The sequence below is a fragment of the Chlorocebus sabaeus genome, chromosome 10 (genome assembly GCF_047675955.1).
Source record: "Chlorocebus sabaeus isolate Y175 chromosome 10, mChlSab1.0.hap1, whole genome shotgun sequence".
NCBI classification, from domain to species: Eukaryota; Metazoa; Chordata; class Mammalia; order Primates; family Cercopithecidae; genus Chlorocebus; species Chlorocebus sabaeus.
The window spans coordinates 3,908,950-3,936,329 of NC_132913.1; the positions used below are offsets into that span (position 1 = coordinate 3,908,950).

The 27,380-nt window shown below is 45.5% G+C and overlaps 1 long non-coding RNA gene across 2 annotated transcripts; it reads left to right on the top strand.

Moving 5' to 3' along the window:
* Positions 1-1,882: 1,882 nt before the first annotated feature.
* Positions 1,883-14,619, top strand: LOC119620566 (uncharacterized). Of its 2 annotated transcripts, XR_012094160.1 has the most exons (4): positions 1,883-2,551; positions 4,043-4,258; positions 4,389-6,080; positions 11,974-14,619. It is a non-coding gene; the product is annotated as an uncharacterized lncRNA (long non-coding RNA). The 2 variants fall into 2 exon arrangements; XR_005237048.2 differs by lacking the exon at positions 11,974-14,619 and having other exon boundaries at positions 1,891-2,551; positions 4,389-7,038.
* Positions 14,620-27,380: the final 12,761 nt, after the last annotated feature.

Sequence of the window (27,380 nt, forward strand, 5' to 3'; positions counted from 1 at the left end):
CACTGCGCAAAGCTCGTTCATCAGTTTTTGAAGAAAGTGGAGTGTGTCGCAGGATTACCTGTGTGCCTTGTTTTAAGCAAGCTCAACACATAAAAGTCATGGTGTCACCAAAACTTGAAGGTTATTGTTTGGTAGGAGATTCAGCAGAAGACTTTAAAAGCATTTTTGTTACTTTAAAGAAGGACTCGAATTACAAAGTTTGAAGAAGCAACTAGCAAAAACACCACTCACGTTAGAAGAAGAGGGTTTGGGTCTGTTCTCCCAAAGACTGATTCTTACAAAACCCAGGGTCCTGGGCCCAAAGGTTCTTTCTGTGGCATAACTGCTTAAAAATGCGAGAGGAGAGATTCAGGGCGTGTCAGTCCCAAGGACAGACAGCTAGATATCCTTTGGTTCTACTTGACTGGGTAGCAGTGGGCAAGGCTTTAGGGAAAACACTTTGTAAATTTTATTATGATGGCATGTAAAGGCACAGGATTGGCAATAAAGGGACCTGGAGTTTGGTCTCCAGTATGAGGATTTCTTTCGGGCAACGGATGATATTGCCACACAGTCAGGAGAGGGGATGAGCCTGGTCTTTGAGTTTGCAGGGGGAGTGATTTATTTGTAATTCTTTATTTTATGATGTTTGTGCAAGAAGTTAAGTATTTTGGCTAGAGATAGCATGGAAATAGAGTGAGTTCCCCAGACCAGTTCTATGTAAGACCAGCAGAGGAGGTTAGGTCAGTGAGCACTGGTGTTTCGAAGGGCTCTCCTGGAAGTCAATCAATGAAGTCATGAGTAGCAATTCCAAGCTGGCCTCTACTAAAAACCACATCAGGGAAAAAGTAGGGCCCAGGTCAAAGAGACTGTGAGCTCCCAGGGGCAGGGACCAGGTCTGTCTGATTGTCTCTATTCGGCTTATTGAACTGAACTAACATATAGCACTTGTCATTTAACATCAATTATAATTCTGTGAGATACTTGCATCTTAGATGAGGAAAATGGCCCAGAGAGACCAACATGCCTCCCATCTACTAAGTGGCTGAGCCAGAATTCAAGCTCAGGTCTCCTGATTCCAGATCCCGTGTGCCTTCTTGACCACTGTATCAGCCAGATCTTTTCTTTTCTTTTTTTTGAGATGGAGTTTCACTCTTGTTGCCCAGGCTGGAGTGCAATGGCGCAATCTCGGCTCACCGCAACCTCCGCCTCCCGGGTTCAAGCAATTCTGCTGCCTCAGCCTCCCGAGTAGCTGGGATTACAGGCATGCGCCACCACACCTGGCTAATTTTGTATTTTTAGTAGAGACGGGATTTCTCCATATTGGTCAGGCTGGTCTCGAACTCCTGACCTCAGGTGATCCGCCCGCCTCGGCCTCCCAAAGTGCTGGGATTACAGGCGTGAGCCGCCGTGCCCGGCCTCAGCTAGATCTTTTCTATGTGGAGTATGCAATAGCTTTTATTCAGATTTTTCATTCCTTGGCTTTCATTTTCTGATTTTTCCTAACTGTTGCTATTTTGTTTTTATTGAGGAAATCAGAGAGAAAGCTATGAGATAGTCAAAGCCTGCTAAGGGTTTATTGAGACTATAATGATGTTCAATATGAAATAAGAACCAACTACACTAGAATTGCAGCATAATCATACCTTAGCGTTACTACAAGATTAATTTGGAATCGAATTTATCTTGTAGTAATGAATTTTCTTTTTTAAAGCTTTTTAGAGCAAAACCTAATCAATAGCATAAGGGACCAAACCTATGTCAATCCTATAGCATAAGTGGCATATAAGGAATATCCTGTGCATTTCTCTACAGAAAGGGAAAGGAAGCAGAACTGACTTTGTGCCTACCAGGTGCTGGGTCCTAGGTGTTGGGTCTTACTCTGACCTTTACAAGTATTACCCTCAAGTTTTCCAACAAGTGGTCATCATTACCTTTTTATAAGTGGGAAAAATAGGTTTAAAGTAAATGGCTACCCAGAGTCACACAGTAAATAGCAAGCAATCCATGGATCTAAACTAATTTATTTCTGCCTCCAGTGCTCTCAGTTATGCTGTGGTGTTTTCTGGATGAAGTACTAAGATTTAAATATATTCTTAGAAGTTTTGTGTTGAACCTTAAGTTGCTCTTGGACTTGTTAAACTTGTACCATCTGAAATGAACACCTGTATCCATTCTCTTTCAGGTTTTGCTGTTACTGCTCAATGTAATCACACCTCGAAGAAGAAATGGAAAACCTTGGGATGTTGATAAAGCTAATATCCTGCAGAAGAACTGCAGCGGGTCCCAGCTGAGTGGGAGATGGGATTCAGCAGTACTGGTACATAGTGAGGCAATAATCCTCCTCAGGCATCACATTCGCTGATTTTTATTGGCGCTGGGAATCCTGGGAGAAAGTCGGGAACTTTGTCACTCTTGGCTTTGACTACTGACAGGCCTGATGTGCTGGAGTGGCCGAGGCAGAGGCCCACTTTCAGAGACTATGGGAGCCTCAAGAGAAAATCTGCCATAAGAGAAGGACCAGTCTGACAGCAAGCCCAGCTTCTGAGACAAGCTGCTGTCCAACTTAAAGGTAAGTTGGCTCCCTGGGGAGAGAAGGGCTATAGGTATGAGCTAAAAGCTGTGTCCATAGACACTGTAACGCTGGAGTTCAAAAAATGTTGCTGTGGAACAGCCCCTCTCATCTGAACCCGGAGGGCATGTTCTCACCTCCCAGGAGTAGTGTCTTGTATTGAGGCACAGTGGTACCCTTCTGGATCCACAGGCAAGGCCCCGTGGAGTCTCAGAATAATGATAAATCCTCTGGATGACCTAGGGGCTGGTTAGGTGAGTGGAGCGCCCTGCTGTGGTGTGCCTGTGGGACCACTGGAGCCTGAAGCTGCCAAGGCATGACTTGACCAACCCCGGCAACTGGTGTAGGATCATACAACCATGTACATGCCCCTAGGATTCCTAGAAATACTAGGGGGAAAAGGATTTTCCTGGAACTGGGGCTTTCTACCTTTGCACAGGTGAGAACTCAAACCATTGAGATTTAGATATTAATGTACAACAACTTCATTTGTACTCGTTAAGACTGGTAAGACTAGGGCTTTTCCTTTCTGCTGCATTTTGACATAGGTAGGAGGACAGGATTTTCAAGATGTCCAGGAAGGTAATCAAGCAGTAATCATGCGCATCTTCAAGAAGGAATGGTGGAGCCCCACATGACCCACGGTCCACACCCCACAGGACCCCACCCCACTGCCTCTCCGACCTCATTCTCCTAGCACACCAGCCAGGGTGCCCGCTGGCTGGCTGGCCTCCCATGCAGCACGCTCTCCCCTCAGGGCTTCTACACTTGGCTTCTCCCTTGATTTGGGTTGTGCTCTTCCCTATCTTCCCACCCTCTAATGTCCATGCGCCTTCTCCCTCACTTTCTTCAGCTCTCTGTTCAGACGTCACCTTTTCTGTGAGGCCTTCCCTGACCTAACATAAACAGCAACCAGGTCAGGTGCAGTGGTTCACGCCTGTAACCCCAGCACTTTGGGAGGCCAAGGAAGGTGGATCACCTGAGGTCAGGAGTTCGAGACCAGCCTGGCCAACATGGCAAAACCCCATCTCTAATAAAAATACCAAAAAAATTAGCCGGGTATAGTGGCGGGCACCTGCAGTCCCAGCTACTTGGGAGGCTGAGGCCAGAGAATCACTCGAACCTGAGGCAAAGGTTGGAGTGAGCTGAGATTGCACCATCACACTCCAGCCTGGGTGACAACGTCAGACTCCATCTCAAAAAAAAAAAAAAAAAAAAAAAAAAAAGGCAGCAACTGCTTCTTGCCTTGTTACCCCTTATCTGGTTTATTTTTTCCCAAAGCACTTTGCATTCTCTAGTATACTATCCATGTAGTTGTTTATTGAGTGTATCCTCCTCATTAGAATGGGAGCTCCATGAGCGCAAGAACTCCCTCTGTTTATTCACAGATGTAGCCCCAGCAGCCAGAATATTGTCTGTCACACAGCACACGTTCAGTGCATTTCATTAATGAATGATCATACTTCCTCCCTTTTTTGTGAATTAATTCAGTGAACAGTGAGCTCTGCTAAGTGATGGATGCTACTGAATAGCAGAGAACCGAAGATGAACAAGATAACCTCTGCCCTTAAGAAGGTCACAGTGTGAGGAGGGAGGCAGAATGGTGCCTAACTATCAATGCAGTGTGGTAGATTTCACTGCGGACACAGCTGGAGGAGATCGGGGAAAGCTTCGTGGAGGAGGTGCTGTCAAGTTGACTCATGAAGGGTGAGGAAAATTATGATGGCTGAACATTTATTGAGTGCTTACCATCTCTCTGCTAAGCAACTTAAATATAGCCTTATTTAACGCCGTGAACAGGTGTATAACGTAAGTACTGATATTACGTTTACCTTAGGGTTGAAGAAGCAGGCTCAGAAAGGACCAAGGTTTGGAGCTACCACTGGTGGAGCTAAGATTCAGACCTGGTTCTTCCTGGTTTCACATCTCATGCTTTAACCATGTGCTGGGCAGACAAGAAAGGAAATCAGAGCAGAAGAAATAATCCATCTCAAAAATGGAAACTTCATGGTGTGTATTCAGGGAACCGCAGGAAGTCCAGGGAAGAGATGAGGCAGGAGTCTACCTCACTCAGAAGGTGAGATATAGGCCACAGGTATTTCAGGGAACCGCAGGAATTCCAGGGAAGAGATGAGGCAGGAGTCCACCTCACTCAGAAGGTGAGATTTAGGCTATAGGTATTTCATCCCTCTGCCTCCTGATTCCTTCCTCCTTCCAGGATAGCTTGCTTTTGTTACCATTATCGGGTGTCTGAATATGCTTTGATGTGAAGAAAGAATTCTATGATTGAAGCAAGGGATGGGCCATGTGGTTGTAGTAGCCCAGATGGGAGGGGGCTCCTTGAGTAGGACAGTAACTGGAGTAACTGGGAAAATGAAGGGGAGATGCCAGATAGGGAGGACCTTCAGAGACAGGACTGCTAGGACTTGGTCACATTGGCTGTTAGAGAGGCAGGAGGCTAGGCCTGGGTGAGTGGTACAGCAACAGTGCCCATAACAAAACACCGTGTATGAGAACGTTCCATGGGAGTGGGAGATGAAACGTCAGGAAGATTTGGAGCCCCTGTGGCTGGTCAAGCCAGGGAGATGCCCCATCCTGATTGGGATGTGTAAGGCTGGAGCTCCAGGTAGAGTCACGGAGATAACAAACTTCAACTTCTTTCAAGTTATTGCCCAGGAAGAGAGTCCAGAGAAAGACCAGCAGTGAGCTTGGGAGCCGCAGCTGTGGACACTGGGAATCTCCTTGGCACTGACAGCTCTGGACCAGAACTCCATTGCTTCAGACGCCTTGTGGTCATGATTGGACAAACGTATTACCTAGACCATTCAGGGAATTTTTTGAAATTTATTAATTAAAGGAAGTTATCTGGGCAACTGAGGTCTCCTTGAAGCATTTTCTTCTATCAGTGTGTAGGTAAAATGGCAGTGTATAAAGCTCCTTCAGTCAAGCAGGGTTCTCTGTAACCCTTTTTCTTTCTTTCTCCCTCCCTCCCTCGCTCCCTCCCTTCCTGACTCCCTCCCTCCCTCCCTCCTTCCTTTCTTCCTTTCCTCCTTTCTTTCCCCCCAGTCAATACCTTGATTGCATTTTTTAAAATATAGTTTTGTTAATTTTTCTTTTCTTTTCTTTTTTTTTTTTTGGAGAGATGGAATCTCGCTGTGTTGCCCAGGCTAGTCTCAAACTCCTGGCCTCAAGTGATCCTCCACTTCAGCCTCCCAAAGTGCTGGGATTACAAGTGTGAGCCAATGTAGCCAACCCTTTGTAACCTTTGATCCAGCTACTTTTTTCATTTCCTAGTTGTTTTCGCAACGCTGTCTGGAGTCACAGCCTCAGTGATCTTCCTTATTGATGAAATACCACTGGAAACTTGAGTGCAGACACATTTTGGCCCAGCCTTCTTCTGAGTGCACAGTGCCCACCAGGAACAAAGTGTCCAGGCAACACCCAGCCAGGAGCCTCCACTTCGCAATGGAAGCCAGCACAAAGCTTGCCGTCAGTGAGGTTCCTGGAGGAACCAGGAAACAGGGCAGAGGTAAGAGAAAGCGCCCCAGCGACTCACTGTCCTCGTCCTCCCCTTCTATGTCAGTATGGTCCCTGCTTCTGGTTTGGGAAGGGTGGGGAAGAACACGTTTGCTCCAAACCACACCCCATCTCGGGCCAAGCAGGGCCATGGCAGTACTGCAGTGGGGAAGGAATGAACACTCTTCAGGGTGGTCTCTTTATCTGCTCATGCAGGGGTCCATCCAGATCACTTAGAGTGGAGAACAGGAGCAAGAATAGAAGTGGCAAGAGAGGGTGCTTTGAGGTCATGTGACCCTGAGTCTTATCTCCTTTCTGTGCCTATGGGCTATCTGGCCTAGGGCAAAAGTCACTTCACCCCGTGAGCTTCAGTTTCTTCCTCTCTGAGAAAGACGTCAGATGTCAGTGCACAGAGAGGCCATGGGGATGGATGTGCCCAGCAGGATGCCCAGCATCTAGTAGGTGCCTAATAGATAGGGCTACCTCATTGTGGTTATCCTCCAAGTGACTATTATGTTTTTGATCTGCTTAATTTGGCACTGGATTTGGTGATGTGTGAACTCGTATTTCCTTGCCCACAGTTCACAGTAGTGTAAGGATTATGTGCTCGGGCTCTGGAGTTTGACCAGACCTCGCCTCAGATCCTGGCTCCAATAGTTTCCTAACTCTTTGACTTTGAATAAGTCACTTCCCTAATTGGTCTCTGTGGGAGTAATAATAGTACTTACCTTATAGAGGTGTTGTTAGAAGAAAATAAGACACTATGTGTGGCTACTGTTTGGCATACGGAAAACATTCAAATATTGTGGTATACATTACCCTTGTAATATAATAGGTTTGTTTTCTTTTTTCCTTTTTTCTTCCCCCCCCCCCCTATTTTTTTTTCTCTCCTTCTCTGTCTCCTGCCTTCCTTTCACCCTCCAAAAGAAGTCTAACAGAGTTGGCAGCAAAATTTAAAGAAAGTGGTTTAAAACTCAGAGAGCCAGGGCTGGGCGTCGTGGCTCACGCCTGTAATTCCAGCAGTTTGGGAGGCTGAGGCGGGTTGATCACCTGAGGTCAGGAGTTCAAGAGCAGCCTGGTCAACACTGAAACTGTCCCTACTAAAAATACAAAAATTTTCAAGTACTCCAAGGGTGGCAATTTTCAAGTACTCCAAATTGAGCACTTTCCATGGCTCAAAATGTGTAACAAGTGGATTAGTCCATTTTCATACTGCTGATAAAGACGTACCCGAGACTGGGTAATTTATACAGGAAAAAGGTTTAAAGACTTCCAGTTCCACATCGCTGGGGAGGCCTCACAACCATGGCAGAAGGCGAGAGCGGCGAGTCATGTCTTACATGCATGGCGGCAGGCAAAGAGAGCTTGCGCAGGAAAACTCCCGTTTTTAAAACCATCAGATCTCACGAGACTCATTCACTACCGCGAGAACAGTGCAGGAAAGACCCGCCCCTACAATTCCGTCACCTCCCACCGGGCTCCTCCCATGACACGTGGGAGTTGTGGGAGATACAACTCAAGATGAGATTTGGTTGGGGACACAGCCAAACCATATCAGCAAGTCTTTTTTTTTTTTTCTTTTCTTTTAGACAGGGCCTCACTCTGTTGCCCAGGCTGGAGTGCAGTGGCACAGTCATAGCTCACTGCAGCCTTGAACTCCTGGGCTTAAGTTCCCAATTCACCATCCTGAGTAGCTTGGACTACAGATGTGCGCCACCACGCCTGGCTAATTTTTTTTTTCTTTTCTTTTCTTTTTTAGTAGAAACAAAGGTAGTCTCACTAGGATGGCCCAGGTTGGTCACCAACTTCTGGGCTCAAGCAACGCTCCTCCAGCCTTGGCCTCCCAAAGTGCTGGGATTACAGGCATGAGCCACCACACCCAGCCAGTTAACAAGTCTTAACATTGCCTTAAGAGTCCTTTGAATGTCTGTAAATGGTAAAACAACCAACCAACCAAACACCTTTGCTCTTTTAAGAAAGAGCAGGTTTGGAGTCATAGCTGTGTGATTCCAAGCCAGATATGCTGATTCAGGTAGTTAGTGAGTCAAGATAATTACCTTTGGGGTCAAAGTAATGTGCTTCTTATAATCCATGAAGATGCACCCAGAAGAGGCCTCCCACAGAGTGGGCAGCAGCTCTGCTCCAGGGGCCCGAGCCTGCAGCCTCCGGAGGCAGGCACTTCTCGGCTCTAGACCATTCACCCCCGTGTGGTTTTTACATTATTACATTTTAGATGGAAAGTAGCCTCCTCATGGTTAAAAAAAGAAACAGTTCAAAAGGGTAAGAAAAATCTCCCTACCACAGGGAGGAAACCAGTTTCCACTCTCTTATCGGAGTGTCCCTAGCTGCAGAAAGTCCCTTTTAAAAAGCATATGGGGCCTGGCACGCACACTGCTGTGCGCCTTTCTCGTCTTACTCACCACACTGCTGGCAAAGATCTGAGCTGGGGGCTTTGAAGCACTGCCCCCACAGAGAGGCACACAGTACCCAAGAAATGCCCGGGGGGAAGCTTTGGGGCCCCCAGATTCTCAAACGCTACCAGAGCATGTAATTGCCCCAGCTCCTTACTCTAAAATTCCTATTTTCTGACTCTCTGACTTGTTCTGTTTTGTTTTCATTTTTTTGAGACTCTCTCTGTCGCCCAGGCTGGAGTGCAATGGCCTGACCTCCACTCACTGCAATCTCCACTTCCCGGGTTCAAGTGACTCTCCTGCCTCAGCCTCCTGAGTAGCTAGGATTACACGCACGCGCCACCATGCCCGGCTAATTTTTATATTTTTAGTAGAGACAGAGTTTCAGTGTTGACCAGGCTGCTCTTGAACTCCTGACCTCAGGTGATCCACCCGCCTCAGCCTCCCAAACTGCTGGAATTACAGGCGTGAGCCACTACGCCCATCCCTGGCTCTCTGAGTTTTAAACCACTTTCTTTAAATTTTGCTGCCAACTCTAATAGTTAGACTTCTTTTGGAGGGTGAAAGGAAGGCAGGAGACAGAGAAGGAGAGAAAAAAAATAGGGGGGGAAAAAAAGGAAAAAAGAAAACAAACCTATTACATTACAAGGGTCACGGCAAAAATGACAACTGTCAAAACAACAGAACCAAGTTGAGACCGACTGCCTGGATGGCAGCGGGCACCGAGTTTGCCCAGTGCCTCTAGGACGCAGGGAAAGGGCGGGTCTGGGAAAGAAAGCCACTCCTACCTCATGGGTTTGTGGATTAGAGGCAATGGTGTGGGTAAGGGGCCCGGTTCTGGGGATTCCCAGGTCCAGTGCTAGAACAAGAGCTCTAGATCCGGCTGTCCAGGGTCTCACAGCAATAAGTCAAGTCACGGATTTACCTCTGACTCCAAAGGCTTTTCCATTGCCCAGTCATCTCCCATTTCCTTCAATGGATAGGAGGGCCCAGGAGGGCCTGGAAGCCTGGGCTGAATGAGTACTGTCAGCCACAGCTGGAGAGAGGCCAGGCACAGGCCCACCCACCCCGCGTGACAAGGCAAGGCGTCCCGCCCACCAGGCCATGTGCGGAGGCGACCGCCCAGCATCTGCTGATTAAGTCACTACTGTAGAAGTCCCTGTTTTGGTCTTCCCAAATCAGGACCTAGGAAAAAGACATGAAGAGGTTTCAATCCTCCATTTTTCCCAGAGCAAAAGGCTTTTCCTGTCCACATCATATCACTGGCCCGGAATGCATCCGCTGCAACCTCAGCGCCTTCAGCGCGATGCAGCACTCCCAGCCCGCCCGCCCGAGGAGCCTTGGCCAGGATTTACCACCTGCCCCACGCTTTTGAGGATTTCATCACGTGGTCTAATGTGATTGCAATGCAATTCTTGAAAGATACTGTTTTTACTTTAGCTTTTTCTTTTAATGTAACAACTTTGCTGAGATTTAATTCACATGCTACAAAGTCATTTTAAAGTGGCAAGTCAACGGTTTTTTTTTTCGGGTATTCACAGTTATATAACCATCCCCACAATCTTTGTTTTTTTTTTTTTTTATTTTTTGAGACGGAGTCTCGCTTTGTCGCCTAGGCTGGAGTGCAGTGGCGCGATCTCGGCTCACTGCAAGCTCCGCCTCCCGGGTTCACGCCATTCTCCTGCCTCAGCCTCCGAGTAGCTGGGACTACAGGCGCCGCCACCTCGCCCAGCTAGTTTTTTGTATTTTTAGTAGAGACGGGGTTTCACTGTGTTAGCCAGGATGGTCTCGATCTCCTGACCTCGTGATCCGCCCGCCTTGGCCTCCCAAAGTGCTGGGATTACAGGCGTGAGCCACCGCGCCCGGCCATAATCTTTGTTCAGATATTCTTATCACCCCAAAAAGAAGTCCCATAGCACTCCCCATTTCCCCTCCTACCAGTCCTCAGCAACCACTGATCTACTTCATGGATCTGATTATTCTTGACACTTTATATAAATGGAATCCTACAGTGTGTCACCTTTTGTGTCCAGCTTCTTTCCCTTTGTGTAAGGTTTGCTAAGGTCATCCATATTGTAGCATTTCTTGCAATGACTGAATAATATTCATTTTATGGCTATGTCACATGGTGCTTATTCATTCATTAGTTGATAAACATTTGTGTTTACACTTTTTTGGCTATGATCGGTAGCGCTGCTATGAACATTCACTTACAAGTGTTTGTGTGAACATGTTTTCAGTTCTCTCGGGTTTATAACTAAGAATGGAATTGCCAGATCATATGGTAACTGCATTTTTAACCTTCTGATGAACCACCAAACTGTTTTCCAAGGCAGCTGCCCTGTTTTACATTTCCACCAGCCAACGTTTGAGGATTCCCATTTCTCCACATCCTCACACTTCTTTTTCTGTCGGTTTGTTTTCTGTTATTGTTGTTTTAGGCCTTGCAGTAGATGTGAGGTAGCATCTCATTGTGGGTTTGACATTTCCCTGATGGCTAATGATGTTGGGCATCTTTTCATGTGCTTTTTGGCCATTTGTATCTCTTCTTTGGACAAATGTCTATTCAGATTCTTTGCCCATGTAAAACATTGGGTTATTTGCTTTTTTCTTGTGGAGCATAGGAGTTCTTTATCAATTCTGTATACAAGCGCCTTAGATAAATGATTTGCAAAAATGTTCTCCCATTCTATGGATTGTCTTTTTTTTTTTTTTTTTGAGACGGAGTCTCGCTGTGTCCCCCAGGCTGGAGTACAGTGGCGCGATCTCGGCTCACTGCAAGCTTCGCCTCCTGGGTTCACACCATTCTCCAGCCTCAGCCTCCTGAGTAGCTGGGACTACAGGTGCCCATCACCACGCCCAGCTAATTTTTTGTATTTTTAGTAGAGACGGGATTTCACCATGGTCTCGACCTCCTGACCTTGTGATCCGCCTGCCTCGGCCTCCCAAAGTGCTGGGATTATAGGCATGAGCCACCGTGCCCGGCCGCTATGGATTGTCTTTTTACTTTCTTCATAGTATCCTTTGAAGCACAAAAGTTTTTAATTCTTATGGAGTTCAGTGTATCTATTTTTTTCTTATGTTGCCTGTGTTTTTGGTGTAATAACTAGGAATCCATTGCCTAATGCAAGATTTATTCCTGTGTTTCTTCTAAGATATTTACAGCACTATTGCGTTAATTAATTTTTGTATCTGGCATGAGGTAGGGGTCCAAAATCATTATTTTGTATGTGACTATACAGTTGTTCCAACTTCATTTATTGAAAAAACTCTTTCCTTCATTGAATGGTCTCGGCACCCTTGTCAAAACTTAGTTGAACTTTGATACAATAACAATGTGTCAGTATTGGTTTATTGATTGTAACAAATGTACCACACTAGTGCAAGATGTTAATACTATAGGAAACTGTGCATGGGGAGGGGGACATATGGAAATTCTCTGTACTTCCTGCTCAATTTTTATTTTATTTCATTTTATCTTTATTTTTGAGACAGGGTCTCATTCTGTTACCCAGGTTGAAGTATGGTGGCACAATCACAGCTCACTCCAGCCTCGAATTCCTGGGCTCAAGCAATCCTCCCACTTCAGCCTCCCAAGTAGCTGGGACTACAGGCACACATCACCATGCCTGGCTAATTATTTCCATTTTTTGTAGAGATGGAGACAGGGTTTCACTATGTTGACTGGGCTGGTCTCAAACTCCTGGCCTCAGGAGATCCTGTTACCTCAGCCTCCCAAAGTGCTGGGATTACAGGTGTGAGCCACCTTGTCCAGTCATCAATTTTTCTGTAAGCCTAAAATTGCTTTAAAAATAGTCTGTTTAACTTTTAAAAATAAATTGAACATATATATGTAAGGGTTTATTTCTGGACTTTCCATTCTATTCCATTTATCTGTATGTCTGTCCTTTTGCCAGTACCATGCTCTCTTGATTATTATAGCACTGTAAGAAGATTTGAAATCAGGAAGTATAAATCCTTCAACTTTGTTCTTTTTCAGATTGTTTTGGCTATTCTGAGTCCCCCAAAGTTCTATATGAATTGTAGGGTCATCTTGTTGATATCTGCAAAGAAGCCAACTGGGATTTTGATAGGGATTACATTGCATCTATAGATCAGTTTGGGTTTGGGGCATGTTGCCATCTTGACAATATATACTTTTATTTTTCGAGATGAGGCCTTGCTCTGTTGCCAGGCTGAGTATAGTCGTGTGATCATAGCTCACTGCAGCCATGAACTCCTGGGCTCAAGTGATCCTCTCCTCAGCTTCCTGAGTAGCTGGGACTGTATAGGTGCATGCCCCCACGCCCAACACCATCTTGACTGTTAAGTCTACAGACTCACGAATATGGAATGTCGTTCCATTTTGTTTAGATTTTATTTAATTTTGTTCAACAATTATTGTAGTTTTCAGAGTACAAGTTTTGCATTTTTTGTTAAGTTTATTCTTAAGTATTCTTTCTGATGCTATCGTAAATGTTGTTTCTTAATTCCATTTTTAGATTGTTCAATATTAATGTATAAAAATACTGTTGGTTTTTCTGTATTGATCTTGTTTCCTGCTCCCTTGCTGAACTTGTTTATTAATTTTTTTTTTTTTTTTTTTGAGATGGAGTCTCACATTGTCACCCATGCTGGAGTGCAGTGGCGCAGTCTCGTCTCACTGCAACCTCCGCCTCCCAGGTTCAAGTGATTCTCCTGCCTCAGCCTCCCAAGTAGCTGGGATTACAGGCACGCACCACCACGCTCAGCTAATTTTTGTATTTTTAATAGAGACAAGGTTTCACCATGTTGCCCAGGCTGGTCTCCAACTCCTGGCCTCAAGTGATCCACCCACCTTGGCCTCCTAAAGTGCTGGGATGATAGGTGTGAGCCACTGCACCTGGCCTGAACTTGTTTATTAATTTTAATTTTTTTTTAGTGGATTCTTTAGGCTTTTCTATATGCAAGATCATATCCTCTGCAAATATAAATAAATTTACTTCTTCCTTTCCAATCTGGATGAATTTATTTCTTTTCCTTGCCTAGTTGACTGGAACCTTCAGTATAGCAATGAACAGAAATAACAAGCACATACATTCATTGTCATCTTTTTCCTGAAGTTAAGAGGAAAGCCGTCAGTATTTCACTAGTAGGGATGATGTTGGCTGTGATATTTTTCATAGATACCCTTTATCAGGTTGAGGAGTTGCCTTTTATTCCTAGTCTGAGTTATTTTATCATGAAGCGGTATTGAATTTTGTCAAGTACTTTGCATCTATTGAGATGATCATGTGGTTTTTATCCTATTGTATTGACATGTTACGTTAATTGATTATTTTTAGTGTTACGCCAACTTTGCATTCCTGGGGTAAATTCTGTTTGGTTACAGTGCATAATCTTTTTAAAAATAAGTTGCTGACCAGGGTCGGTGGCACGTGCCTATAATCCCAGCACTTTGGGAGGCTGAGGTGGACAGATCACAAGGTCAAGAGATCGAGACCCTCCTGGCCAAGATGGTGAAACCCCATCTCTACTAAAAATACAAAAGATTAGCTGGGTGTGGTGGTGTGCACCTGTAGTCCCAGCTACTCGGGAGGCTGAGGCAGGAGAATCACTTGAACCCAGAAGGCAGAGGTTGCAGTGAGCCGAGATTGTGCCACTGCACTCCAGCCTGGCGACAGAACGAGACTCCATCTCAAAAAAGTTGCTGGAATTAGATTGCTAGTACTCTGTTAGGATTTTTTCATCTTTATTTTTTAGGGGCTATTGATCTGTGGTTTTCTTGTGATGTCTTTGTCTGGTTTTAACATCAGAATATATTGGCCCCTGACAGAATGAGTTAGAAATGTTCCATCTTCTATTTTTTGGAAAAGTTGGTGAAGAATTTGTATTAATTCTTTAAACATTTGGTGGAATTACAATTGAAACCATCTGGGTCTGGCATTTTCTTTGTGGAAAGTTTTTTGATAGCTTGTTTATTTGTAGGAATTTCTCCATCTCATCTTAGTTATTGGATTTGTTGGCATACAGTTTAAACGATTCCCCTGTTATCCCTTTTATTATTGTAAGGTCAGCATTGATTTCCCCTCTTTTATTATTTCTTAATTTTTATTTTATACAGACAGGGTCTTGCTCTGTCACCCAGGCTAGAAATCGGTGACTTGATCATGGCTCACTGTAGCCCCGAATTCCTGGGCTCAAGCGATCCTCCCGCCTCAGCCTCCTGAGTAGCTGGGACTGCAGGCATAAGCCACCACGCCCGGCTAATTTTTTTTTCACTTTTTTTTTTTTTTTTTTTTTTTTTTTTTTTTTTTTTGGAGACGGAGTCTCGCTCTGTCGCCCAGGTTGGAGTGCAGTGGCGCGATCTCGGCTCACTGCAAGCTCCGCCCCCCGGGTTCACGCCATTCTCCTGCCTCAGCCTCCCGAGTAGCTGGGACTACAGGCGCCGCCACCTCGCCCGGCTAGTTTTTTGTATTTTTTAGTAGAGACGGGGTTTCACCGTGTTAGCCAGGATGGTCTCGATCTCCTGACCTCGTGATCCGCCCGTCTCGGCCTCCCAAAGTGCTGGGATTACAGGCTTGCGCCACCGCGCCCGGCCTTTTTTCACTTTTTTGTAGGGCTAGGGTCTCACTATGTTTCCCAGCCTGGTCTCGAGCTCCTGGCCTTGTAATCCTCCTGCCTTGGCCTCCCTTCCCCGCTTTCTTTTTTCCGAGACAGAATCTCACTGTCATTCTGGGTGGAGTGCAGTGGTGCAGTCATAGCTTGACTGCAGCCTTGACCTCCTAGGCTCAGGCAATCCTCCCACCTCAGCCTCCTGAGTAGCTGGAACTGTAGGTGTGCACCACCACACCTGGCTAAGTTTTTTTGTTTTTTGTTTTTTTTTGTGTTTTGTTTTGTAGAGAGCAATCTCACTATGTTGCCCACACTGGTCTGAACTCCTGGCCTCAAGTGATCCTCCCACCTTAGCTTCCCAGAGTGTTGGGATTACAGGCATGAGCCACCACGCTTAGCCAGGCCTGGCTAATTATCAATTTTTTTTTTTTTTTTTTTTTTTTAAGAGATGGAGTCTTGCTATCTTGCCCAAGCTGGTCTCCATCCTCCTGCCTCAGCCTTCCAAAGCGCTGGGATTACAGGTATGAGCCACTGTACCTGGCCTCTCGATTTTATTCTTGACTTTAGTAATTTGTCTTCTCTCTTTTTTATTGGTCAGTCTAGCTAAAGGTTTAGAAATGTGGTTGATCTTTTAAAATAGTCTGTTTTTACTTTTATTGATTTTCCTTGATTGTTTTTCTATTCTGTTTTATTTATTTCTGCTTTAATCTTTTTTATTTCCTTTCTGCTTACTTTGGATTTTGCTTGCTCTTTTTTTTTTTTTTTTTTTTTTTTCTGTTTCTTAAGTGGGAGTTTCAATTCTTGATTTGAGATCCTTCTTTTTAAATATAGGTGGGGTTTTTTGTTTTTGTTTTGAAATGAGTCTTGCTGTGTTGTCCAAGCTGGTCTCAAACTTCTGGGCTCAGATGATCCTCCTGCCTCAGCTTTCCAAGTAGCTGCGACTACAGGCATGAGCCACTATGTCTGGCTAATATAGGTGTTTACAGCTGTACATTTCCCTCTAAGTACTATTTTCACTGCATCCCGTAAATTTCTGTATATTGTGTTTTCATTTTCATTTATTTCAAGTACTGTTAAATTTTCCTTCTGATTTCTTCTTTGATCCATTGGTATTTAGGAGTTGTTTAATTTCCACATATTTATGAATTTCTCAAATTGCCTTCTATTATCGATTTCTAATTTCATTCCATTTTGATCACAGAACATCCACTTTGTGTGATATCAGTCCTTTTAATTATATGGAGGCTTGTTTTATGGGTTAGCATTTGATGTGTCCTGCAAATGTTTCACACGCTCTTCAGAAGACGGTGTGTTCTGTGATTGGGTGTTGTGCAGATGTCTGTAGGCTTAGCTGGTTTGGAGTGTTGCTTGGCCTTCTGTTTCCTTGCTGCTCTTCTGCCTCGCTGTCCCATCCATTATTGAAAGCTGGGTGTTGACGTCTTCAACTACTTCTGTTAAGTTGTCTGTTCCTGCCTTCAGTGTTATCAGTTTTTGCTTCATGTGTTTTTGTGCTCAGTTGTTTGGTACGTTATGTTTAGAATGGTGAATATTACTGATGGATTGATTTTTTTGTCATTATAAAGTGTCCTTTTTTTGTCTTAAAGTCAACAACCGCTCATCTTAAAGCGGGGAGGTCCAATCTTTTGGCTTCCCTGGGCCACGTTAGAAGAAGAATTGTCTTGGGCTATACATAAAATATACTAATGATAGCTGATGAGCTAAAAAAAAAAAAAAATCTCATAATTTTTTTTTTTTTTTTTTTTTTTGAGACGGAGTCTGGCTCTGTCGCCCAGGGTGGAGTGCAGTGGCCGGATCTCAGCTCACTGCAAGCTCCGCCTCCCGGGTTTACTCATAATGTTTTAAGAAAGTTTACAAATCTGTGTTGGGCTGCGTTCAAAGCCGTCCTGGGCCACGGGTTGGACAAGCTTGACATAGGGGAGGGTAACATGGTATGTGCCATTGAGAAGCTTCCTGGAGAGACATGACCGTGGGAACCGATCTGAGAAGTTTACACAGACAGTGGAAGAGAGAAGCAGGGGTTCTGCTCCCGCACGCTCGTCCAGCCCTCCGTGTGCCCCGCAGCCCACTGCGCTTCCCCACCACCTGTTCTTGGGCAGCCCGTGCGCTCTCTCCTGTGTGCCTTGAGTTGATGTTCCTTGTGTCCAGTATTCTTCCCTTTCCCTACCTCGCTAACTTCCACATCTCATCTCACTAAAATAAGATGCATATGGCCAGGCGCGGTGGTTCACGCCTGTAATCCCAGCGCTTCGGGAGGCTGAGGCGGCAGATCATGAGGTTAGGAGATCGAGACCTTCCTGGTCATCATGGTGAAACCCTGTCTCTACTAAAATACAAAAAAATTAGCCGGGCATAGTGGTGCGTGCTTGTAGTCCCAGCTACTCGGGGAGGCTGAGGCAGGGGAATCACTTGAACCCGGGAGGTGGAGATTGCAGTGAGCTGATATCACACCACCGCACTCCAGCCTGGCGACAGTGAGACTCCATCTCAAAAAAAAAAAAAAGAAAAAGAAAAAAAAAAAGATGCATATATCGGTGCTTTCCAAAATCCAGTAACTGGCAAGCCACATTTAAGATGCTCTCCACATCTATGCACTATTTGTAATTCAAACCCGTTTTAAAACTCTTTCCTTTAGCCTCACTCTGAGCAATCGTATCGGTGAAAGTTTGGCTTCTTTATTATATTTTTTTGTAGTGCACATTTAGATGCATAAGTAAAAAATTAAAAATTGGTCCACATTCTACTTCAAATCATTTTGCACGTGATACATATGCCATACTTTTGACATGACCTGTAACCTGCCTGACGCACAGGGAACACTGTGAAAGATCTTTTCTTGCTGTAATTAACATCTGTGTGGGTCAGCCGCAGCTTACCTGCCGAGAAGCCCTTCTGGATAACCCCAGGAAGTCTCATGCCGCTCCCGCCCCTGCACTACTTTGAACGTGTCTCCAGTTTAGTGTTTTCTTATACCATAGAAGTTGTCGTTATTCACATGTCTCTCTCGCCATTAGACTGTCAGCTCCCTGAGGGCAAAATGATGTCCTTTTCTCTTTTTTCCAGCATCAATAACATTACCTGGACAAATAGTAAGCATTCAGTAAAGTTTTGTTGAATGAGTTTCCATAACTGCATCGTAGTATAATTTCTCTTTCTGTGTGTGTCTTTTCTCTGATGAGACTGCTCTGGGAATTTTTGTGCCACTCAGTGCCTGCTCACAGCAGGTGTCCAGTAAATTCATGCACGAATGACTGTATGAATAGATGAACAATGAACAAATGTCATATATGTTGCTCTCAGCCCTGCAGCTGGTAGCAGTTCCCCAGAACCTCCGTCTTCCCATGGTGGTCCCCACCTGTGCCATTGTTATAGAGGCTGTCACTACTGGTCATGTTCCAGGGTGAACCCAGCCTGTCTTATTGCTCTGTAATCCATCTTCCTGTGTTATCTGGTAATTAGCATGTTAATGAACCCACAAGGAAACAGTGTTGCAAGAAGAGAGGTTGTTTAGCTGGATGCAGTTGCTCATGCCTGTAATCCCAGCACTTTTGGAGGCTAAGGCACGGGGATTGCTTGAGGCCAGGAGTTTGAGACCAGCCTGGGAAACATAGGTTGATCTCTACAAAAAAAAAAAAAAAAAGGAAAAATTAACTGGACCTGGTGGCACGTGCCTGTGGTCCCAGCTACTTGGGAGGCTGAGGTGGGAGGATCACCTAAGCCCAGGGGTTCGAGGCTGCCAGACCCTGTCTCAAAAAATATAAAATTCATTTAGGGAATCAGGACAATCCTAGGATGAAATGCAGACAGTGACAAATGAATCTAACCGTATGAAACCAGCTCTCTGAGAAAGGGTGGGGGTGAGCCTGTGGACTTCGCACCCCTGCTTGAACTAAGTCAGCTGTGACAGGCGGTACTCCTTCCATGCCCCACCTCAGCGGTAAGGTAGCATGTTTACCACCTGCACCACGAGGGTAAGTTCACCCCCGGCACCCACAAAAAAGGTAGGAAAGACTTGGGCTTGTTCCATGAGTTACATAGCGACTGAGGAGATCCATTCCAATAATGGGATGCACATTGTAGCAAAACCAGGCCAATACTATCAGTTAAGTGGGTAATTATCCCTTTAATTAGTCTTCCCAAACTATTCCCCTTGGAAGTATTACAGCCTGTCACGCTGACTTAGTTCAAGCCAGGGTGCAAAGTCCACAGGTCCTTTTAAAGCATGAGCATTTCCTGGAATATGAGATTTCGTCACCCAGTGTGGTTTATTTTTTGGAGTTCACATTACTATTTTTTTTTTGAGATGGAGTCCTGCTCTTGTCGCCCAGGCTGGAGTGCGATGGCATGTGATCTCGGCTCACTGCACCCTCCACTCTTGGGTTCAAGCGATTCTCCTGCCTCAGCCTCCTGAGTAGCTGGGATTACCGGCTCCCGCCACCACACCCAGCTAATTTTTGTATTTTTAGTAGAGATGGGGATTCACCATGTTGTTCACCATGATTCTGGTGTCAAACTCCTGACCTCCAGTGATCCACCTGCCTCGGCCTCGCAAAGTGCTGAGATTACAGGCGTGAGCCGCCGCACCCTGCCCAGATAACTATTAACTTGGAGAAAGGTAATAAGGGAGATTGTCTACCAGAAGGGTCTGTTTTCCATGAACATGGACCACTGGATCTGTATGGGGGGCACGGCCAGATGTGAAGGAGGGGCTGTTTCCAGAGGAGACACTTGCTGAGAATTGTCATCCAACCCTAGTAATTATTGGAACTGTTAAACCAATTTACTAGAGATCATCCAATCTTGAGCACCCCCTCTCCTTAGGATCCAAAGTAACCTCTCTTGTTCATTGCAGGGTTCACACTTAAGGAGATGCCTGGCTGTCGGAAGCTTGTCTGGCTTAGGAGAGGGGAAATCTTACTGTTCATAGTAATTTGGATTTAGGTCAGGTGGGGTGTTGTTTGTAGAATTCATGGGCAGCACTCTGAGTTTGTCTTTTCTAAGTTTCCAGTAAGTCCAGGCAACTATGGCCCCTTGAATTGTTTTATTATTAGCATCTTTGCCCCTGAAGAGGACTTTGTCAGAAGCTCTCCTGAGAAAGAAACAGATGGAGTCAGGACTCCCTTGAGCGGCTCAAGGCTTGCACACCATCGTGTTGCATTCAGCCTGTAGCCTGATAAGCCCACTCCTACATCCCCAGCTGACCAAGACCTTTGGCCTCGGCTAACATTTTCCATTGACAGTCTGCCCAGACCCTTAAGGGACCTAACGTAAGGTCAGCAGCCTTCCAAGCCCTAAAAATCCCTGTCAACAAGGTATCTGTGGACCACGGACCACAGCCGTCTCTGGGGGTCATTCCCACCTTCCTCACTGATGTGCAGGATGCTGTTGAGGGACACCATTTTTCCATCCCATACTGGGGCAGCCAGCCATGGAGTTTCAGCCCTTTCGATGGAGCTCCCGCCCCACCAGAACACTCTAGACAGCCAGCCAGCCCCTTTTCCTTGGTTCCTGGGTTAGGAGAGACAGGGCCACAGGGCAAGAGAGAAGACGTTTTCTCTTCCAGGCAAGAGCTGTCCCCTCCTTCTTGGTCCTCCCTTTTTGTCTTCTCCATTTTTATTACTTTGCTGTGGTCACCAGCAAAGCAGAAGGTGATTGATTGCCACTCATCACTGTCGTGGTGGTGTCATGCTGCCTTTTCCTCTAGAGGACACCAGTCCTTTTCCACAGGGTCCTACCCTCAGGCTCTTCTTTCCTGGGAGTTCAACCCCTGCCTCCTATCCAGCAGCATCCTGTGGGAAGCAGTAGAGCTTGACCCATGTTTCGTGGTTTGGAACACCTGTTCATTAGGACAGCCACCACCTTCAGAGTCCTGGGAGGGGCCGGGATATAGCTTCCTTGCCTTTAGTCACTTTAAGTAATGCTTTAGCTGACTTAGCACAAGGGTTGGGCACAGCAGGTCCCAGTAGCAGAGGTATTGCTCCAACTGTGCTTAGGAGACCAGCCTTGGCCTGATGTCTCTGCCTTATCAGTTCATTCACCGCCATTGCAGTCTCCAGGGACGAGAGCATCCTCTTCTCTAAGAGTTCCCTAAATCACCAGGACACTGTTAGGAAGTCAGGGGTAGCCTGTTCTCAGTCCAGGTACATGCCATCCTCCCCTTTCATTATTCAGGCCCAGATGTCTTATAATGTCCAGCAACTGCCTACTGGAGGACTCAGGCGGGTGGACCGACCTCGCTCCTGGGCAACCCCAAACCTCAGGCCCCAAAAGTCAGTTCCAGTGGTGTGGGTTCATTCAAGTACTGGTGCTACCACTTGCCCAAGTTAACGAGTGTCTGCGGTAAACCAACAAAAATGTAGAGCGCCATACAGCACACAGCAATGCTATACACACTGAGGGGAAGCAGCACACGGCAATGCTATACACACTGAGGGGAAGCAGCACACGGCAATGCTATACACACTGAGGGGAAGCAGCACACGGCAATGCTATACACACTGAGGGGAAGCAGCACACGGCAATGCTATACACACTGAGGGGAAGCAGCACGCGGCAATGCTATACACACTGAGGGGAAGCAGCACACGGCAATGCTATACACACTGAGGGAAGGCGGCACACGGCAATACTATACACACTGAGGGGAAGGCGGCACACGGCAATACTATACACACTGAGGGGAAGGCGGCACACGGCAATGCTATACACACTGAGGGGAAGCAGCACACGGCAATGCTATACACACTGAGGGGAAGGCGGCACACGGCAATGCTATACACACTGAGGGGAAGCAGCACACGGCAATGCTATACACACTGAGGGGAAGGCGGCACACGGCAATGCTATACACACTGAGGGGAAGCAGCACACGGCAATGCTATACACACTGAGGGGAAGCAGCACACGGCAATGCTATACACACTGAGGGGAAGCAGCACACGGCAATGCTATACACACTGAGGGAAGGCGGCACACGGCAATACTATACACACTGAGGGGAAGGCGGCACACGGCAATACTATACACACTGAGGGGAAGGCGGCACACGGCAATGCTATACACACTGAGGGGAAGGCGGCACACGGCAATGCTATACACACTGAGGGGAAGGCGGCACACGGCAATGCTATACACACTGAGGGGAAGGCGGCACACGGCAATGCTATACACACTGAGGGGAAGGCGGCACACGGCAATGCTATACACACTGAGGGGAAGGCGGCACACGGCAATGCTATACACACTGAGGGGAAGGTGGCACATGGCAATGCTACACACACTGAGGGGAAGCAGCACACGGCAATGCTATACACACTGAGGGGAGCAGCACACGGCAATGCTATACACACTGAGGGGAAGGCTTCCAAATTTTGAGTCCCAACCACTTGGGACTATCCAGGATCCTTTTGCCAATTGATTGTCCTACTGGCTGGGCGGACCCCATATCAATTTCTTAACCGTTTCCAAAATCCTCCCCTTTCTTCACCACCATTTGTAGTGAGTTCATGGGATTTCGGGACTGGCTGGACACAGTGGCTCACACCTGTAATCCCAGTACTTTGGGAGGCCAAGGCAGGAGGATCACTTGAGGTCAGGAGTTCAAGACCAGCCTGGCCAACATGGTGAAACCCGTCTCTACCAAAAATACAAAAATTAGCCAGGTGTGGTGGTGTACACCTGTAATCCCAGCTGCTCGGGAGGCTGAGGCAGGAGAATTGCTCGAACCCGGGAAGTGGAGGTTGCAGCGAGCTGAGATCATGCCACGGCACTCCAGCCTGGGCAACAGAGTGAGACTCTGTCTCAGAAACAACAGGGGGATTTCAGGACTGACCAAGAAAAAAAGATCTGACCATTACTTAGCAATAGCACACGATGAGCTTTATTTGGCAACACTTTGACAGGGTGGCATGTGAGGGAAGTCCCTGATGGGATGAGGCTGTCCAGAGGCGACAGCCCCGGGACAGCCACGCAGAAGTGCAGGAGGGTAGGGTACTCAAGGAGGAGGGGACTGCCAGGGGCTTATGTGTCGGATGACGCTACTCAGCAGCACGTTGTATCTGGATCTGATTTCTGAAGGGCAGCTGTGGCTTGGAGTCTTGTACTACCAGGTTTATTTTGTCTGTGGCCAGCAGATGGGTGTAGTTTCATGGGGCATGCAAAGCAGACAGGCTCTAAATGGCTAAAAATAAGTTTCTATGGGCTATGTTTGAAGCTACTAGATGGGTCAAACTTTGAGTTTGGTGCCTGTGGATTTTTGAAATCCGCCCTGAAGAAGTAAACAATAGAGGGACAACACAGAGAAGCTATCTGACGCATTAATACAGCACTGCCTGATCAGAAAACAGAGGACCCAGATTAACAATATCAGGAGGCCAGGCACAGTGGCTCATGCCTGCATCCCAGCACTGTGGGAGGCTGAGGCGGGCAGATCACGAGGTCAAGAGATCATGACCATCCTGGTCAACATGGTAAAACCCTGTTTCTACTAAAAATACAAAAATTAGCTGGTCATGGTGGCATATGCCTGTAATACTAACACTTTGGGAGGCCTAGGTGGCTAGATCACGAGGTCCAGAGATGGATCATCCTGGCCAACGTGGTGAAACCCTGTCTCTACTAAAAATACAAAAATTAGTTGGATGTGGTGGTGTGCACCTGTAGTCCCAGCTACTCAAGAGGCTGAGGCAGGAGAATCACTTGAATCCAGGAGGCAGAGGTTGCAGTGAGCTGAGATTGCACCACTGCACTCCAGCCTGGGCGACAGAGCGAGACTCCATCTCAAAACAAAACAGAACAAAACAGTATCAGGAATGAGAGAAGGAATATCACTATGTTGTAGACATTAGAAGGACAAAAAATATTATGAACAACTTTATGCCAATAAATTTGACAACCTAAACAAATTCCTTATAAAACACAAACTACTAAAGCTAACTCAAGAAGAAATAGCCTGAATATGCCTATATATGTATTTTTAAAAACTGAATTTGTAGCTAAAAACCTTCCCACAAAGAAAACTACAAACCAAGATGTCTTTACTAGAGAATTCTAAACATTTAAGGAAGTCATATGGTTTGGAAATGAGGAATAAACCAGTCTTTATTCACAAACAACATGATTATGTAGAAAATTTCATGGAACCTGCAGAAGAATTCTTAGAACTAATAAGTTAGTTTAGCATCGTTGCAGGATACATTATCAATAGCAAAATTCAGTCATATGTCTGTGAACTAGCTACAAGCAATTGGAAATTAAATGTTTAAAAAATAGCATCTCAGCAAGGAGAGAGGCTGAAGAAAAAGTTTTAAATATATAAAATGCATCAGAATTTTGAAATGTTTATGAATAACTTTGGCAAAAGATGTGTAAGTCCTGTGCATTGAAAGATACAGTTACTGTGAGAAATTAAAGACCTAAATCAATTGAGAGGGATGCTATGTTCATGTTTCAGAAGACTCAATATTGCTAAGATATCATTTCTCCCAAACTGATCTATAAATTTACTGTAATACCAACCAAAGTACTAGCAGGCTTTTTTTGTAAAATTTGATAAGCTGATTCTAAAATGTATATGGAAATGCAAAAAAAAATCTAGACTAGCCAAGATAACTTTGAAAAATAAGTTTAAAAGCTGGATGAATTACATCATTTAAAGATTTGTAAAGCTTCAGCAGTGAAAACAATGTGACATTGGCATAGAGACAAAGAAATCAATGGAGCAGATAGGGTGTCCAGATAAGACTCATGTACATATGACTTTTGCTAGAGATGCCAAGGCAATTCAGTGAAGAAAGGATAATATTCACAAGAAATCTTTACAACTGGATATGTAAAAAATTAAACCTCTGACCTTAGCTCACACCACACACAAAGAAATAAATGGATCACAGACCTAAATGTTAGCGCTAAAACCGTGACACTACTAGGAAAAAATCTTCGTGACTTTGAATTTGACAGGGGTTTTTAAATATGACACAAAAAAACCTACAAAGGAAAAAAATCAATAAATTAGACTTCTTCAAAATTAAAAACTTTCACTCTTCAAAAGACACTGTTTTCAGTTGGCATATAAGGAGCTTAGCAGTCATCACCCCCAACCTCACAACAAGAAAAATGCGGAACAGACTGAAAATCAACTTTTCTCGATCCACCAGAGATTTGAGGCCACGGGGCAAACTGCTGCCCTCAAAATGGAGAGACAGAGAAGCACATACAGAGAACCAGAACTTACTGGAGCAGAAGCTCGGAGTAGAAAACTCTGCAGGAACCAGTACTGGGGTAGGGAAACCTAGAACTTAGTTGATGATTTGCTGGGCGCTCCATGAGAGAGTTAAAAATACCAGCAGAGCCAGTCTTATGGGGTCCCACTCAGTTTTTTGCTTTGTTTTGCTTTACCAAGTTGTCACAGTAAAGATCAGAGAAAAATTCCCTGGTGCTTCTGGTAGAGGAAAAGAAAAGGTAACCCAGAGCATTCTCTTCTTAACAAGGTCTGTGCTCAGGAGAAACCGTTTTACCAGGGCCTGACATGTGGGAAGAGAAATACCCAACCGCAGCCTCCTCTAGGCTTCCTGCCCACCTCCAGCCGGGAAAAACAAATGAGAAGCACTTGTGCTGGTCACAGCCCCAGCAGAGGTTCATTAAAAGACCGAGACCTATAGAATGCTTCCCCTCCACGCCTCACTACCACATCAACAGGGCTCCTGTAATAACGAGAGTACAACTGAACTGCACATCTCAGACCTGAGTTATGAAGAAGACTCTAGGGAAACCCAAAGACAACAGGGAAGCCGCAGACAAGAACACCAAAGTAAATGTTATCCTCTGACTTCTACAGCTGGAGCAAACTGTAAACACAGCCCAACTCCAAGCCAGATAGAAAGTGAATGTTATCCTCTGACACCCACAGCTACAGCCAACGGTAAACACAGCCCAACTCCAAGCCAGATAGAAAGTGAATGTTATCCTCTGACACCCACAGCTACAGCCAACGGTAAACACAGCCCAACTCCAAGCCAGATAGAAAGTGAATGTTATCCTCTGACACCCACAGCTACAGCCAACGGTAAACACAGCCCAACTCCAAGCCAGATAGAAAGTGAATGTTATCCTCTGACACCCACAGCTACAGCCAACGGTAAACACAGCCCAACTCCAAGCCAGATAGAAAGTGAATGTTATCCTCTGACACCCACAGCTACAGCCAACGGTAAACACAGCCCAACTCCAAGCCAGATAGCCAAAGTGAATGTTATCCTCTGACACCCACAGCTACAGCCAACGGTAAATACAGCCCAACTCCAAGCCAGATAGCCAAAGTGAATGTTACCCTCTGACTCCTACATCTACAACCAACGGTAAACACAGCCCCTCTGACTCCTACAGCTAGAGCCAACGGTAAACACAGCCCCTCTGACTCCTACAGCTAGAGCCAACGGTAAACACAGCCCCTCTGACTCCTACAGCTAGAGCCAACGGTAAACACAGCCCCTCTGACTCCTACAGCTACAGTCAACGGTAAACACAGCCCCTCTGACACCTACAGCTAGAGCCAACGGTAAACATAGGCCAACTCCAAGCCAGAAAGAATTCTGTATTCACCAAATTATCCTTCAAAAGTGAAGGAGATACTGGAAATACAGTCAAGTTTGGTTTGTTTTTTTTTTTTAAGTGAAGGAGAAGTAAAGTACAAAAAGCCTCACAAAAGGTTTGTTTACCTCAGTTTCTTTTGCCCAACACATCATGTTTTATATATACTAAGAGACAAACACACTTTGAACAGACAGAACAAACATCAGAATAAGACTCAGATATGGCAGAGATGCTTGAATTATCAGAAAATTTAAAATAATTGATTAATATGCTAAGGACTCTAATAAGAAAAGTGGCTAACATGCAAGAACAGAGAAGTAATGTTAGTAGAGAGATGGAAACACCTAAGAAAGAATCAAACAGGCCAGGTGCGGTGACTCACGTCTGTAATCCCAGCACTTTAGGAGGCTGAGGAGGATCGCTTGAGCCCAGGAGTTCGAGACAAGTGTGGGCAACATAGTGAGACCTTGTCTCTATAAAAAAGAAAGAAGGAAAGAAGCAAAACAGAATGCTAGAAATAAAAATAAATAAAAACACTATAACTGAAGTGAAGAATGCTTTTAGTGGAGTCATCAATACATAAGACATAGCCAAGGAATGAATCAGTGAGCTTCAAGGAATGTCAATAGAAACTCCCAAAACTGAAATGCAGAGAGGAAGAAATAATGGAAAAGATGGAACGGAATATTCAAGAACTGTGA